This window comes from Pseudophryne corroboree, chromosome 7, assembly GCF_028390025.1.
Source record: "Pseudophryne corroboree isolate aPseCor3 chromosome 7, aPseCor3.hap2, whole genome shotgun sequence".
Lineage (NCBI taxonomy): Eukaryota > Metazoa > Chordata > Amphibia > Anura > Myobatrachidae > Pseudophryne > Pseudophryne corroboree.
The window spans coordinates 330,236,889-330,254,596 of NC_086450.1; the positions used below are offsets into that span (position 1 = coordinate 330,236,889).

General features: G+C 45.1%; 1 long non-coding RNA gene across 2 annotated transcripts in view; it reads left to right on the forward strand.

The window, feature by feature from the left end:
• Nucleotides 1–1,979, forward strand: part of LOC134945201 (uncharacterized) — a 102,468-nt gene extending 100,489 nt beyond the window's left edge. For both annotated transcript variants that reach the window (XR_010182069.1, XR_010182070.1), the window contains exon 3: nt 1,503–1,979. This is a non-coding gene — a long non-coding RNA (uncharacterized LOC134945201). The remainder of the gene's footprint in view (nt 1–1,502) is intronic.
• The last annotated feature ends 15,729 nt before the right edge of the window (nt 1,980–17,708 follow it).

The window sequence follows — 17,708 nt, forward strand, 5'->3', positions numbered from 1 at the left end:
TTACGGTACAGGAGAGGTCATAGGTCGGTTTGAATAGGTGGGCGATGTCCTGCCGCATACCAAGTGTACAGTAAATACAGTTAATATTTATATTCTGCTCCTGCGCATAACTATTCGCGGGAGCGTGCGATCTTCTGCAAACTAACACCGGAATATTGCTCCTTATAACCTAGTTCTGTCCCCTCCTGTCCTGAAAAGGTGAATCCCTTTGTTCTTATACTATTTACACATGTGTAACTCACTGGTGTGGTGCAGGGAGACTATGTGTACATTGTGCATTATTTGGATTAAATATGTAATGTGTTTTTATGGCTTTTCCATGCGATTACAAACACTACCGTAATTACTCATACCACGCGCTAATTACTCATACCACGCGCAAATTGCGAATATGTGCATGCACGGCAGAGCAAGTACGCGCACGGAGGCCATCTGTGTGTAGTTTGTACGTGATGTGTGTACTGCAATATTTTTCGACTTCGACACACATAAACTAGTACAGATTTTTTTTTGTATTATTTTTAGTAAAGAAAATACAGTTTAACACTAAACACTTTAAACCTAAATCTGACATCAAAACATCAAACTATGGTGGTCATTCCGACCCGATCGCTCGCTGCGGTTTGTCGCAGCGCAGCGATCGGGTTGGAACTGCGCTGGCGCATGGCAGCCGTCGTTGCCTAGCGATCGCCTCTGAGACAGAGGCTGCGCTGGGCGGGGGGTGGGGGTAAAAAGGCGGCGTTAAACCGCCGTTTATGGGGAGCGGTCCGGCCAATGTAGGCGTGGCTGGACCATTGGGGGGGCGTGCGGCAGTGGCTGCGTGACGCCACACGCAGCCGCTGCGGGCCGGGGAGCGACGAGTAGCTCCCGGCCAGCACGCTAAAGCTGTGCTGGTCAGGAGCTACTCTTAAAGTGCAAAGGCATCGCCGCTGTGCGATGCCTTTGCACTTCTGCGGGCGGGGGGGCGGCACTGACATGCGGGGCGGACTAGCCCTGTGCTTTGCGTCCCCCCGCATATCAGTGTGAATGATCGTAGCTGTGCTAAATTTAGCCCGGCTACTATCAACTCAGAATGACCCCCAATATCTGTTGCAGAGTGAAGTTAGTGTGCAAGAGGGAGGAGGACCCATGCACATAAGTGCTTGCATCACTGCTACAGTATGTTCATTTGCAAATGCAATACATACAGGTGTTCTTTTCATTGCACCATTTAGCAGAAAATGAAAGGCTCTGATAAAGCAGTATAGTAAAGTGCATCAACATAACAAAAATAAAAGTAGTGTGTTCCGTATGGAGCGGCCATATTATGACTTGTGCAAAACTGCCCTTCCAACCTCAGTTCCCTATTCTTTTTAAGCTGTGCTACTAGTAGAAATTATTCACCTGAGAGCAACCAATAGCGTTCATCCTCGCCACAGATGAAGAATGAAGAGCCATGCTAGGTATACTGTATGTTGTAGGGTGCTGGTCCTAATGTGTTTTCCATTGTTTTTCCTTTCTAGTTTACACTGTTCCACCAAGGAAGAAGAAGGTCTCAAAGACCGAGAAGACCACTAGAGCTATGTTCACCATAATGGTTGAGCAGCTGAGGGAGAGTTCAGCTATGCAGGCGCAAGAAGATACCCATATGTAGAGGTTCTTCGATAATGACTGGGAGCTACAAAACACATTCATGACCCAGCTAATGTCAATGCATGAGTGTATCAGCAGAGAGAATAGAGAAAGTGCGATGGCTTGCCTAGATCATCTAGTATCTAGAGTCCAAGGTTTCACACCACAGCAACAACACTCCCCACACTATTCTAGGGGAAGTTATCCCAATTACACCAGAGGGAAAAATAATTTTGACCCTAACACAGTAAGTACTTCACATAATCCTGACTACACGGGTTGTCGGATGTTGCAGCAAATCTTTTTTTTTTTAAATTGCCTTTTTTTAGCCAAATGCATTAGGGATGTTACAGTAGGTTATTTAAAAAAAAAAAAAACTTTTTTTGGGGGGGCGGGGGGGGGGGGGGGGGGTGCACATACATATCTGCTTATCCAACAGGAAGTGTAACATATTTTTCGATGTAAATGTTTTTTGTATGAAGTATTGTTTGCAGACACAGTTTTTGGCTGCAAAAAGGAGTATATTACATACAAGGAAAAAAGCCTTTGAAAACCAAAACACACTTATTATTATAGATACTGGTACATATAATAGTAATATGTGCAAACTAAACTTTTTTGGAACTAAAGTATCTTGGAAACAAAAAAAACATATTTGTTTTTGCACAGTTTCCTCTACGCAATCATTGCTGGTAGGTGGGCTGAGATGGTGGTACAGATGAGTGCAGCATTGCTGTTAGTAAGCTTTTTCTCATAGGTCGCTGATTCTATTGGAAGGTCAGACAGGTCAGGCTCCTGTACATTTCACTTAGGAAGAAACATTTTTTTTGTATTTCACATGTGGTAAAATACAACAAGCAGCAATTACATCAGGCATCACCTTTACGTCAGTGTCATTTCTTTTCATTAAACACTGCCTAGTGCCTAGATCCTTTCAGTCATCCAAAGATGTTTTCAACCACCATCCTGGCAGAACTGAGGGTAGGTGTGAAGGCAGGGGCGTAGCCAGAACGTTGTGGGCCCCATAGCAACATTTTAAAGGGGCCCCCATCCCAATGCTTCTAGAGAGACACTTCTCTGTAGCAGTTGTTAATTGTATGCACTATAATAGTGCTGTAGTTCATTTTCTGAACCATAGTAGAGCCTTATTTAATGTTATACCCCATAGTAGTGCCCTAGTTTCTTTTATGAATCAAGCTCACCCAATGTCACATTTCAGACCTACCAGTACACATTATGCCTCAAAGTACCGCCAATTCGCATTATGATATATAGTGCTCCCCATTCATATTGTGCCTCATTACAGTGCCCTGGTTCATATTATATAACATTAAAATGCCCTTCACTTCATTTTATACCACACTACAATGAGCATGTCCAGGGGCATACCTAGATATATTGCAGGACCCAAGGAAAGGTTTGAAAGGACACCTACGTAACACTCAATTGCAAAATATTTATATAACACATGTAACTTTGACAAGGAAGGTGGACTCCTCTCAGCTTTGGGCCCCATAGCAGCTGCACTGCCTGCACCTATGGTAGCTATGCCCTTGGGTGAAGGGACCTTGTTCTGCTGAAATTTGATGCTGGGTGAAGTCCTTCATTAACCACCACCTCAATAGGTATACAGCATCACCAATGATAACTCCACACCATCCACTGTCTTGGATTTCTGTAAAGCAACACCAATTTCAATATATATTATAGGTGGTAAACGTATGTTTATGGTGTTGCCTGAAATATTCAATGGCATTCACTACAGAATGCATATGTGCTCAAGTATAATATTGAGTTCTTTTCAAAGTGCAAACACATATCACGGAGCTTTACAGAGAATATTTTGTATATTGACATCAGAGGAGCTTACAATCTATATTCACTATAACATGGACACACACAATATAAATACTATGGATATTTTGGGATCAGGACACAATTCTTTTATATGTATAATGTAGAATTGTGGTTGCAAACCTGAACATCTAGAGTTGGTCGCGTGAAGGTAATGGAACCTAATACCTTTGTGCTAAGAGGCAGTAATGCTAATCATTACGCCAACCGTGCTACCATACACCATCTGTTAATTTACACTATTACATTAATTTATTCGCTTTCTGAGAAAAGCACCAACAAATAGGCCATATAGTTCTACTTCTCTAGGGAAAAGTCAGCCATCTTGCTTCTCCAGTAGAGGTCTCAATTTCACAAGAACTCTGGTGTCATGTGTACAGCCAGGCCAGCTTATATAGACCTCTGTTAAACTATAAATAATATGTACAATATTAGCTGTGTTGTACACAAAACATCAAGTGAACAGCATATAACTCACAGTAACAGCCTGTAGAATGATGGAATTCCTGCTTTTGCAGTTGTAGTAGTGTGCCGGGTTGTCTTTGGTTTAATAATGGGAATATGTGTTCCATCTCAAACACACTGCAGATACTGTTTCACACTGCAGGAAACCTTTAATGGTGTAATTTTGGTGCTGACCTTGAGGCAAGGAGAAGAACAGTTGGTACAGGTTTTCCAGCAATGCTTGGTAACCTTGTGCACTAGAGTGCAAACAGTGGATATGCCAACACCAAAAAACAGGAAATTGAGCAGTATCCTCCCAGGGTTGTATACGGGGTGGATTGGAAACTGAAAGTGGCCCTGGAAAAAATCTGTAAAAGTGGCCAGAGTTATACCATATAACCATGGTGGCAGCACCACCACTCACATGTCAACAAACAAAACAGTCCCCACATTCGCATTGGCCCTCCGGAGCTCTTCCCTGTGGGCCCTATGGCCAATCTGCCCCTGGTTACATACCACCACAGTACAATAGCTATTCTCCTACTTGGGTGCAGTCTGAATGGCGACACTTGGGAAAAACACAGATCCATGAAGAGCTGTAACATGGGTTGAAACTGTGGGCCTAATTCAGACCTGATTGCAGCAGCAACATTTTTCTCTAATGGGCAAAACCATGTGCACTGCAAGTGGGGCAGATATAACATGTGCAGAGAGAGTTAGATTTGGGTGGGATGTGTTTAAACTGAAATCTAAATTGCAGTGTAAAAATAAAGCAGCCAGTATTTACCCTGCGCAGAAACAAAATAGCCCTCCCAAATCTAACTCTCTCTGCACATGTTATATCTGCCCCCCCTGCAGTGCACATGGTTTTGCCCATTAGAGAACAATTCTGCTGCTGCGATCAGGTCTGAATTAGGCCCTGTGTTCAATAACCTGGATCAGGTTTGAAAGGGGTATAAGTAAGTTGACCTGTTGCTTTTGTTTATTAAGGTAAATTACATTGTGCATTCATTTGCTGACTTTGTGAGTTCACTCATTGGTAATTTTTGCACCTTTACTGGTTTTGGTTGTAAAATGCTATTACTTCAATCTTTAAACTACAATTTCTGCCAAAAGTAGATATAGCAATTATTGTAGAAATCTCAAAATGTAATCTGTGTACATGTACTACAGTACCTTCCCTTAACGGTCCATTCATGGATTATTCACCACTTGTGGTAGGGAGTGGGCAGATTGTCAGTAATTCAAATCAACAGGAGGTGGACTGCCAACGTTAGTGATACCATGAATTGTATATTGGTGTGACCAGCTTGCACTTTAGACAGTGTAATTCCACCCGTCAACTACAATTCCTTTATACATGCTAGCAAGCTTGCACGCACCATTGTTACAGAATGTGCATGTACATCTACTTTAAACCAGTTCATCATGAAGATAAACATACCTTCCAGGAGTCATAAGTGCACAAGACAGTCCCACCACAATTGAAAAAGTGGGCAGTCTCTCTCCTATCTGTTCTTGCTGATTTCATTACGTTAGTGTCCTAAAATAAGCATCTGCTTGGTTAGAGCCCAGAATTATGGATAAAGAGATATTGATAATGTCCTGTGGATTGGAGTAACTTGTAGGCCGGATTAGGACATCAAAGGCCCACAGGGAGAATGCAATGGTAGGAGCCCACTGAAGGTAGGCGGTGCAAAGCTGGATAGTTGTGGCCAGCTGATTTAAGGAGTGTGTCAGAAAACGTTGCAATGCCCACCATATTATACAGAGAAAGAATCCAAATCTACAGAATAGATCCCAGAGCCTGAAGCTATGTGTTTCTAACAATCCAGGTAATAGCAGCCAACACCTAGAATGGGGATGCCACTCCACTCACAAAACCCCAACTAAACAACAGCTTGCTGGTGCTAAGGATACAGATAAATTAAAAAAAATATTCCTAAAGAATTAAAAATATACACACATGCAAAGTTGACTCCCAGGGGTAAAACAATAATAAATATAATATAATTACTAAATTTAAAAAACAAGTCTATAGCGTTAAATTACAATGTTTTAATATCACTCAACTGATAGCAAGACATAGGTCTCCTAGTGATCCAAATGTCTCAGGCTACATGAGAACAATAAATCAGGCTGCTCAGTGCAGAACTCACAATGGTAAGCACGTAGATTCCAGAGGAATAACAAAGTAAGTGATGTCCAATCAATATTTTGTATTGTGAGACAATCTTAATATTCCTTAAATAGGCATATAATAGCCTGCTCCTTGGGCTAGGAACATCTATCTCACCTGTCACTACGGAGACTCTCTGCAGCTCCAGTGATTTTCCATGCAGTCACAGCTGGTCAGTATATCCCACAAGTGTGTCTAAATCGATAGAATGGGTGCATGGGTCCACATACAGTGTATTTGAAGACCAGACATTACTTACTGTTCTGCAGCTATAAGCTGACCAGCCGCTTTGTATAGTGCTGCCAGTGTCAGGTTAGAAATAATACAGCTGCTCCATATATCTCAGTTGATAAATCATAGCCACAGAACTGTATCCCCACAATAAGAGGTGTCAGGATGTGTCTTTGGGTTTTGTGTAGAGGCGTAACAAGGGTAGGGCGAGTGGGGCACGTGCCCTGGGCGCCTTGGCAGGCCCAGGAGAGGGGGGTGCTGCCGCCGGCCAGGGCATCATGCCCCACTCGCCCCCGTCACGCCGAAATGTGAGGGGAGGAGAGCGCAGCATCTCACCCTCCCCTCACCGCTGCTGCCAGCAGCGCTGCTGTGTCCGTTCTCCAGCGGCGGGAGCCAATCAGAGCTTGCGGACAGGCTCCTGATTGGGTGCCCCGGTCCGCGAGCTCTGATTGGCTAGCGAACCGGCACCACACAGCCGCCGGAGACCTGGAGCGGTGAGGGGAAGGAGAGGCACTGCGCTGCGCTCTCCTCCCCTCACATATCAGAGGCGAGCCGGAGCCACAAGCGGTGAGTGACCGGGGGGGGGGGGACACTGTGGGGCATGTATCTGGCACAGTGGGGCATGTATCTGGCACTGTGGGGCAATGTAACTGGCACTGTGGGGCATGTATCTGGCACTGTGGGGCATGTATCTGGCACTGTGGGGCAATGTATCTGGCACTGTGGGGCAATGTAACTGGCACTGTGGGGCATGTATCTGGCACTGTGGGGCATGTATCTGGCACTGTGGGGCAATGTATCTGGCACTGTGGGGCATTGTATCCGGCACTGTGGGGCAATGTAACAGGCACTGTGGGGCATGTATCTGGCACTGTAGGGCATGTATCTGGCACTGTGGGGCAATGTATCTGGCACTGTGGGGCATGTATCCGGCACTGTGGGGCATTGTATCTAGCACTGTGGGGCAATGTAACTGGCACTGTGGGGCTGTAACTGGCACTGTGGGGCATGTATCTGGCACTGTGGGGCAATGTAACTGGCACTGTGGGGCATGTAACTGGCATTGTGGGGCATGTATCTGGCACTGTGGGGCATGTATCCGGCACTGTAGGGCAATGTAACTGGCACTGTGGGCCATTTTCAGTGACCACACCCCTTCTGGTGCATGACCACACCCCTTCTGGTGTGTGACCACGCCCATTTTTTTCCCGCGCACGCCTTTCGAGCGTGCACATGCTTCTTTTGGTGTGTTTTTTTTGCCCTGGGCTCCGAAAACCCTAGTTACGCCTCTGGTTTGGTGCACTTGCTGTGGGTTTGTGATGTTTTTCCTGGGGCTAAAAGTAATGGCCTCCAAGTTGCCAGAAGTGTGGAACGTTCATCGCGTCTGCCAGTTTTTTTAAAGCAGCAATCATTTGGAAGGTAAAACCAGGTTGGTTTTGCCCTGTAAACGATTGCTGCTTTTAAAACAAACAGTAGACTCGTTGAAAAGCCCTACACCTCTCTATTACATTTAGCTCCAGGTATTAGTCATTAGACAAATGTACACTGTGACCATAACTACAGCATGCAGTCGTCTAATGACTAATTCCAGGAAATAAAATGTTTTTATTAAGTAATTATATTTTTTTTATTAATGTTTTACTATTGTGAGTCAACTTTGTATATGTGCATATTTTGAATCATTTTTTGTAAATTTCAATAATCATTCCTAAATTCCCATTGTACTAAGCGCCACCTAGCTGTTGTTATATTATACAGAGCGCATCATAGTGACTCCCAGTTAATACAGGGAGCATTGCAATGTGTGCCATATACTGCAGAGAGCAACATAGTGACTGCCATATCATACAGAGAGACTAGTCATTACCTCCATATAATGCAAAAAGCAATGCAAGGGCCACCATATAATACAAAGAGCATTGCAGTGACTGCTGTATAATGTAGGGAGCGTTGCAGTGATTGACATATGATACAGGGAGCATTGCAGTGACTGCTATATAATGCAAAGAACACCACAGTGACCAACATATAATATAGAGAGCCATGCAGTGACCACCATATAATACAGAGAGCATTACAGTGACTCACATATATCAGATAATATCAATACATGCCAGACATACACACACATTAATATAACACCTACACCACAGACATTATTAAAACTCAACCATCCTACCCCCCAGAAAAAACAAAAACACCCCTCTCCATTCTATAAATAGGCCTTGACCACCGCCTAGATAACATTAAAATATTTTCAAACCACTAGCACTTGCCTGTCCAGAGGAGACTCTGCAGAGCTCCAGAGTGTCCTGCCTCTGCAATGCTCCTCTGTGACATTAAGAATGCAGAGACAGACTACGGGGGAAAAATGGGCAGAGACTCGGGGTGAGAGGGCAGGGTCAAGACAAGGATAGGAGGGACTAGCTAAATAGATGGGATGGAGGAGATGAGGGAGTTGGAACTCGGGGCGATGAGCTGGGGTCTCAGTAGTGGAGTGAATACTTGACAACTGGCAGCTGGAGCTCTACTTCATAGTAGGAATCAACTGCCAGTAAATAACCAGTTTACCAGCACAACCAGAACATGATCCCCCTCTATGGTTGCAAGGAGCTGCAAGCTGTCATAAGCATAAGATAATATATGGCTGACTGTTAATTTGGGGTTTGATTCTGATTCAGATGGGGATGCTACTCGCATTGCTGAAAATGTGCTAATGCCACAGGAGGCATTGAAGAAAAAAGACACCTCCTGCCGGCATCACAAATCTGAGTGCTGTGTCCAAAGATGCTCCTTCGGATCACCATTGCGACCATCATTCACGATGATCACAACCATAGGCCATCTGAATAAGCCTCTGCATACTCAGAATGACCTCTGAAACTCCTCTGTTGGGGCCAGGAAATCTGCATCGGAAGACGTAGACACTGGGCCTGGCATGCCTACATAATCAGGGCAACATGCCCCATTTTGTAAAGAGACCCCATTTGCCACACCTGTCTCGGCCCAAATGATTGACATGCTGCGGCTTGGGGCCATTGTATGCAATCACACACACAGAGATCTATCTGCACATGCACAGATCTCTTAACATCGGAGTTGTACGCAAACCGTCAGATTTGCATACAACTCTCAATCAGGATATTGGCCAGAATTTTAGTTAATAGTTTGTATGAATGAGTACTATACATCCAACATAATACGATGCCATCACCACAATGTTTCATAGGGGACTTTTTCTAATATACTGTAACATGATCCTTCAGGTTTGCTGTGATTGTATCGATGAAGCTGGTATGGGAATGAATGAACAGGATTGCACTTACTGTAAGTGTTTTAAGTGCAGTCACATTTCGTGCTGAAGTTCCTGGAGATTCAGTTGGTTCTGATTGATTTATCTCAGGTATTATTAGTGTTGTATTCCTTTTGAATAAGCACAGATTTCTTCTAATTTTGAATGGATTCAGATTATTCCTGATTTTCTTTGTAGCTTTCTTCTATCTTATAACAGAGACACTGGTTCTAGATGATCACAGACACAAATAACATCTTTAAATTGCTTATATGCAACTGAAATGGAGCTGGTGCTGTGGTATATCTCCATCTTCTCTTGTTTTGCATGTTTCAAACTTGGCTTCTTTCAAAAATGCATTTCAGTGAGATCATGAAAGCAGCACTTCTATGCACAGTTCTGAAGATGGCATATACTGGTCTGCCTGGTGCTGAAGAGGGTATATACAGCTCTGTGTGGTGCTGAAAAGTGCATATACTGCTCTGCGCAGTGCTAAAAAGGGCATATACCGCTGTGCGTGGTGCTAAAGAGGGCATATACTGCTGTCGTGTTACTGAAGAGGGTATATGTTGCTCTGCATGGTGCTGAAAAGGGCATATACTGCTCTGCGTGGTGCTGAAAAGGGCATATACTTCTCTGCAAAGTGCTGAAGAGGGCATATACAGCTTTTTGTGGTGCTGAGAGGGCATATACTGTTCTGCGTGGTGCTGAAGGGGGCATGTACTGCTCTTTGTGGTGCTGAGAGGGCATACAGTATACTGCTCTTTGTGGTGCTGAAGAGAGCATATACTGCTCTTTGTGGTGCTGAAGTGGGCATTTACTGCTCTGTCTGAGTGGCAATAAAAAAATATGGACTCACATCTGACTGTAAATGTTCCCATAGCAGCTACATAGTTTACAACATACGGTGCGCATTGCAAAAAAAAAAAGGGTGGGTCTCACAAGGAAGTACCCTCATTTCAAATTATGCCACAAAGTACTGTAGCACAATCTTATTCACATTACACTGCATGTAGTGCCCCTGATTCATATTACACCACACAGTAGAACTCCTTGTTCATGTTACGCTACACAGTAGTACCGCTTATACACATTATGCCACACATTAGTGCCCCTTATACATTTTACGCTACACAGTAGTACCCCTTATACTTGTTACACCACACAGTAGTGCACAATGCTTACAGTAGTAGTGTCCCATATACACATGATGCCCACAGTAGTAGTGCCCCATATACACATAGACCACAGTAGTAGTGCTTCATATACACAAAATGCCCACAGTAGTAGTGTCCCTTACTCATAATGCCAACAGTAGTAGCGTCCCTTACACATAATGCCCACAGTAATGATGCTTACACATTATGCCACACAGCATGGGTGGATCCAGTAGAATATGACTAGGGGGTCCCCATGATAGTGGAACGGGGTAGATTAGTGGTACTAGGTACCAAAAATGGAGTATGGTCTCACTACAAGGGAGGTGGCAGTGGGACATATACAAGGTTGATAGAGGAACATACATGGGGTAACAGAGGGACATACACAGGGTGACATACACGGGGTAACAGAAAGGCACACATAGGATGACAGAGGGACATACACAGGGTGACATACACAGTGACAGAGAAACATACACAGGGACATACATGGGGTGACAGAAGGACATACACAGGGTGACAGTGGGTTATGCACTGGGGATGACAGTGGGACATATTCATTGGATAGTAGGACAGTGGGTCATGCACAGGGTTACAATGCACATTCCACCTGTGCCCCTCCCTCCCCTTAATCTGATTTTTCAAGTCCCCATACTACTTTTCCCCCCACCCCCTCTCACCCCATTTCCCACTGAAGTGGCCAGCTGCCACTGCTGGTTTCCTGGCTGCTCTGTTTTCCTGGATCCAACAGGGGCAATGGGGAGGAGCAGAGAGGAACAGGAGACTGAATGGCGTGCTTCACTTTTTACGATGCTGGTGTTGCTGCCTGTCATACAGCTTGAAGGTGCAAGGTGTGGCAGCCAGCAATACCAGTGGACAAGTAGCAGCAGGGTAGCAGAGCGGGGGGAGCGATTCTCCTGGCCGGCGCCTCCCGGCTTTGCTTACCTTTTCTAAACAGGAAGTGCCGGCCCTGGTTGCACATACAGTGTATCTGTCTGTCCGTGTATGTGTGTGAGTGTGTGTGTGTGTGTGTGTGTGTGTGTGTGTGTGTGTGTGTGTGTGTGTGTGTGTGTGTGTGTGTACAATAAGTGAAATGTGGGTAATGGTATACACAGGTAGATAAACCCTTTAACCTGATATGTTTTTATTTTTTTAAATGTGCCTATGCATTACAGGGGGTGTGCAACAGGCGTAGCTATCATAGTGCATGGGGTACAACTGCCATGGGACCTGACCAGTCCTCTCAGGGCCCACTTCATCCCTTCACCCAATAATGATGCACCATAACTGTCCTGCTTGCCAATCATGGGTTGCCAACCATGGGTAGCAATGACTAAATAATAATGTAAATTGCGCTCCTCCGATGACATAACATTGTTCTCATAAAAAAGTTGGCTGTTTGGCTGGTCTGATGTAAAGTTGGTTAGGTGTCTGGGTCAGCGTTTTAGTTTGACAGACAAGTTGGACGGTTGGTCAGTTGGATGGTTAGAGGAAAGTTGGTCTGATGTACGGCCAGCATTAGCTGCAGTTCGGCTCAACCCTGAATACACGTGCTTTCTAATCATCTACTAGTGCTGAAAGTAGGGTGGTATGGAGTAACATTAAGTAATATGCTGGTGGTATGCAGTACCACCAACCCACCGCTGCGGCATAATTTATAAGGGGCATTTTTGGAAAATGGTGTCAGTGGCATAACTTTGTGTGGCATAATATGTGATAGGCATTATGGTGTGTGGTATAATATGTAATAGGCATTATGGTGTGTGGCTTAATATGTAATGGGCACTACGGTGTGTGGCATAATGTGTAATAAGCATTACAGTGTGTGGCATAATGTGTAATGGGCATTACGGTGTTTGGCATAATGTATAATGGGCATTTTGGTTTGTGGCATATTGTGGCCGTGCCCCTATTGTCATGTAGACACTCCCCTAGTTTTGTGTGACCATGCCCCTTACGGATCACGGCACATGACCACGCCCATTTTTACTATCAGTACCACTAAGAAAAAAATTCTACTTGCACCACTGCCTCCTACTGTGTGCTTCCTTTGTGAGTGGCAGAGGAGATCACTGAATGGCTAAACTAATTAAATTTTAAATGTTCCCTTCCAGCAGACTGGGCCATTTGGTTAGTATTGTGACAGTCAGATGTTAATAAGATTTCTGACCCCTGGGTCACTCTATATCCCTGTCCCCTATTATTAACTGGTCATCTTGCGCACAGGATGCCCAGCAATGCATTCTAATGAACCTAACAACAGGTATTCATGGTTCTAACCAGGGCCAGTGCTAGGGTTTTCGGCGCCTCCCTGCAAACTATAATTTTGCGCCCTACCTTAACTCATAAAGGGACAGCGTGCACGGAAGGCATGTGCTGCAAAAAAGGGCGTATGGTCTCACAAGGAAGGAGGCATGGCCAGGGCCGGATTAAGGCTTCAGGGGGCCCGGGGTACTTTAGACAAGGGGGGCCCCAGAGGACTAAATATAGTGTATATAGGAAGGGGATGTTCCTTACATGTGTGTGTGTGTGTGTATATATATATGATATGATAGATAAAAGTATAAGCAGAAAGCTGTTAGAGGCAGTAACAACATATAGCACATATTATTCAATAGAAAATTAGCGTATGCATAAACTGTAGAAAAACAATATCACACTGTAGTGCTCAGCTAGACTCAGAGGATTAGACGTTGTGGCTAGTCTGCGAGGCACAGGGTCACCGCAAACCTGTCACACAGTAGGTGGTGATGGTATGATGTGGGGGCATGATCTGCTTGCGTCTAGGGATAGGCAAGCTGATGGTTACAACAGTACAGGATTGTATAATCTGCCTGTCACAAAATGAAGTATATCCACTAATCCCAAACCCTATAGTACTACAAGAAGAAAACTGTTAACATACACACACAGCATACCTACATCCACACAGCATACATCCACACAAAACATACACACACATACAGTACATACACACACACACACACACACACACCATACCTACATAAACACACATAGCATGCATACATTACATACACACACAGCATACCTACATCCACACAGCATACATCCACACAAAACATCCACATACATACACACACACACACACACACACACACACACACACACACACCATACCTTCATAAACACACATAGCATGCATACATTACATACACACACACACACACACAATCAGCATGCATACACACACACACACACACACACTCTACACACCTACAAACACACATACACACCATACCTACATAAACACACATAGCATACATACAGTACACACACACACACACACACACACACACACACACACTACATACCTACAAACAAACAGCATATCTACAGAAACACACACACACACAGCACTAACCAATTTAACAGGAGAAGGAGATTCTGACGGAGTTAGTTAAGCACAGAAGCTGCTGCTGCTGCACATGCTCAGCAGCTCCTTCCACTGTGAGTCATGTGTCCAGTACAGAGAGCTCTGCTGATCAAGCTCTCTGTGAGGAGAGTTCCCGGCAGCTCTTTAGTGCCTGTGGGTGGTCCCGCCGGGTGCAGAGACGGAGACAAGGCTGTCTCCGTCTCTGAAACACAGTTTGCTGAACTTCATAAAAAAACAAAAAAACATGCAAAACTGCCAGTGCTTCACGGCAGGCACGGGGGGCCCTTCAATTTGGGGGGCCCAGGGTAATGTGTCCCCTGGGCTCCCCCCTTAATCCGGCTCTGGGCATGGCCTCACAATAGTACCTCCTATTCAAATTATGCCACATAGTAGCACAATCTTATTCACATTACACTATACGTAGTCCCCATGATTAATTTTACACCACATAGTAGTGTCCCTTAGACACGTTACACCACACAGTAGTAACTCTTATACACAATGTTCACAGTAGTGCCCCTTATACACATTGTGTTACACAGTAGTAACTTTTATACACAATGGGGTATATTTACTAAAATTCGTATTTTCCCGACTGAGGTTAAAGTTCAATCACAAATGACATCGAAAGTGTAAAGTTGCAACTTTTTGAATTTATTACGACTAATTTACTAAGCTGTCGTATTCTGCATTTTCGTATTTACCGATGTCGATGTCATTCGTTTTTTTTTGCAGTGTTTTACGTGAGTGACTTGTAAAACACTGCCGACTTTAACACAATGAATCTCGGCCGGATCTGAGAGATCCGTGCTGGGCTTCATTGTGCACCTTTATTAAAATAGAAATCATTGTTAAAATCTTTAAAAAAAATGCTTGGGGTCCCCCCTCCTAAGCCAAACCAGCCTCGGGCTCTTTGAGCCGGTCCTGGTTGAAAAAATATGGGGGGAAAAATGTCAGGGGTTCCCCCATATTTAAACAACCAGCACCGGGCTCTGCGCCTGGTCCTGGTTCCAAAAATACGGGGGACAAAAAGCGTAGGGGTCCCCCGTATTTCTGAAACCAGCACCGGGCTCCACTAGCCAGATACATAATGCCACAGCCGGGGGACACTTTTATCTAGGTCCCTGCGTCCCTGGCATTACATAACCAACTAGTCACCCCTTGCCGGGGTACCCTGGAGGAGTGGGGACCCCTTCAATCAAGGGGTCCCCCCCCTCCAGCCACCCAAGGGCCAGGGGTGAAGCCCGAGGCTGTCCCCCCCATCCAAGGGCTGCGGATGGGAGGCTGATAGCCTTTTTGTCAAAAATTGAATATTGTTTTTAGTAGCAATACTACAAGTCCCAGCAAGCCTCCCTCGCAAGCTGGTACTTGGAGAACCACAAGTACAAGCATGCGGTGGAAAACCGGGCCCGCTGGTACCTGTAATACTACTACTAAAAAAATACCCCAATAAAAACAGAAGACACACACCTTGAAAGTAAAAGTTTAATACATACATCCACACCTCCATATACACATACTTACCTATGTTCACACGAGGGTCGGTCCTCTTCTCCATGTAGAATCCATGGTGTACCTGTTGAAAAAATTATACTCACAAAATCCAGTGTAGATGGCTCCTCTTTTTCTCAATTTGTAATCCTGGTACTTTGCAAAATAACAAAACGGACACCCGACCTCGCACTGAAAGGGGCCCCATGTTTTCACATGGGACCCCTTTCCCCGAATGCCAGGAACCCCCCCTGACTTCTGTCTAAGAGGGTTCAATCAGCCAATCAGGGAGCGCCACGTTGTGGCACCCTCCTGATTGGCTGTGTGCTCCTGTAGTGTATGACAGGCAGCACACGGCAGTGTTACAATGTAGCGCCTATGCGCTCCATTGTAACCAATGGTGGGAACTTTGTGGTCAGCGGTTGACCGAAAGTAACCTCACCGCTGACCACAAAGTTCCCACCATTGGTTACAATGGAGCGCATAGGCGCTACATTGTAACACTGCCGTGTGCTGCATGTCATACACTACAGGAGCACACAGCCAATCAGGAGGGTGCCACAACGTGGCGCTCCCTGATTGGCTGATGGAACCCTCTTAGACAGAAGTCAGGGGGGGTTCCTGGCATTCGGGGAAAGGGGTCCCATGTGAAAACATGGGGCCCCTTTCAGTGCGAGGTCGGGTGTCCGTTTTGTTATTTTGCAAAGTACCAGGATTACAAATTGAGAAAAAGAGGAGCCATCTACACTGGATTTTGTGAGTATAATTTTTTCAACAGGTACACCATGGATTCTACATGGAGAAGAGGACAGACCCTCGTGTGAACATAGGTAAGTATGTGTATATGGAGGTGTGGATGTATGTATTAAACTTTTAATTTCAAGGTGTGTGTCTTCTGTTTTTATTGGGGTATTTTTTTAGTAGTAGTACTACAGGTACCAGCGGGCCCGGTTTTCCACCGCATGCTGGTACTTGTGGTTCTCCAAGTTCCAGCTTGCGGGGAGGCTTGCTGGGACTTGTAGTACTGCTACTAAAAACAATATTCAATTTTTGACAAAAAGGCTATCAGCCTCCCATCCGCAGCCCTTGGATGGGGGGGACAGCCTTGGGCTTCACCCCTGGCCCTTGGGTGGCTGGAGGGGGGGACCCCTTGATTTAAGGGGTCCCCACTCCTCCAGGGTACCCCGGCCAGGGGTGACTAGTTGGTTATGTAATGCCAGGGCCGCAGGGACCTAGATAAAAGTGTCCCCCGGCTGTGGCATTATGTATCTGGCTAGTGGAGCCCGGTGCTGGTTTCAGAAATACGGGGGACCCCTACGCTTTTTGTCCCCCGTATTTTTGGAACCAGGACCAGGCGCATAGCCCAGTGCTGGTTGTTTAAATATGGGGGAACCCCTGACATTTATTCCCTATATTTTTTCAACCAGGGCCGGCTCAAAGAGCCCGAGGCTGGTTTTGCTAAGGAGGGGGGACCCCACGCATTTTTTTTTTACAAAAATAACAATTTCCCACCCCTTCCCACTGAAAAACATGCACGTATCTCATGGATCCGTGCATGCCTGTCCGAACACGGTAAAAAAAAGCAGGTCTGTTTTTTTTTAGCACTTTTTCACGATTTGTATTTTAGCACGGCAGTGTTTGGCTATTGTCGGCAGTGTTTGTGATTTGCACTTTTTAGTAAATGACCGATTTCTACCAAATTGCAGGCGTATTTGACCGATGGTGTATTGATTCGTAATTTTTTCCTAGGACTTCCAAAAAAATATGAATACCCTCATCACTGCCGTGATTTGAGTTTAGTAAATTCCCGAGATGACACTTTGAAGAAAAAAACATCATCTCGGTCAAAATCGGGACCTTAGTAAATATACCCCAATGTCCCTTATACATGTCACACTATACAGTAGTATCCCCATACACGCATGCAGGGGGGGTTCTGAGTACCTGGAAACCCCCCTGTCCGCCGATCCATTGGTGCAGCAGGGACGCTGACAGGGAGTTTAAGGGAGGTTAAGGGTAGGGAAAATGAGGGGGAGTTAGAGGGAGGGTGAG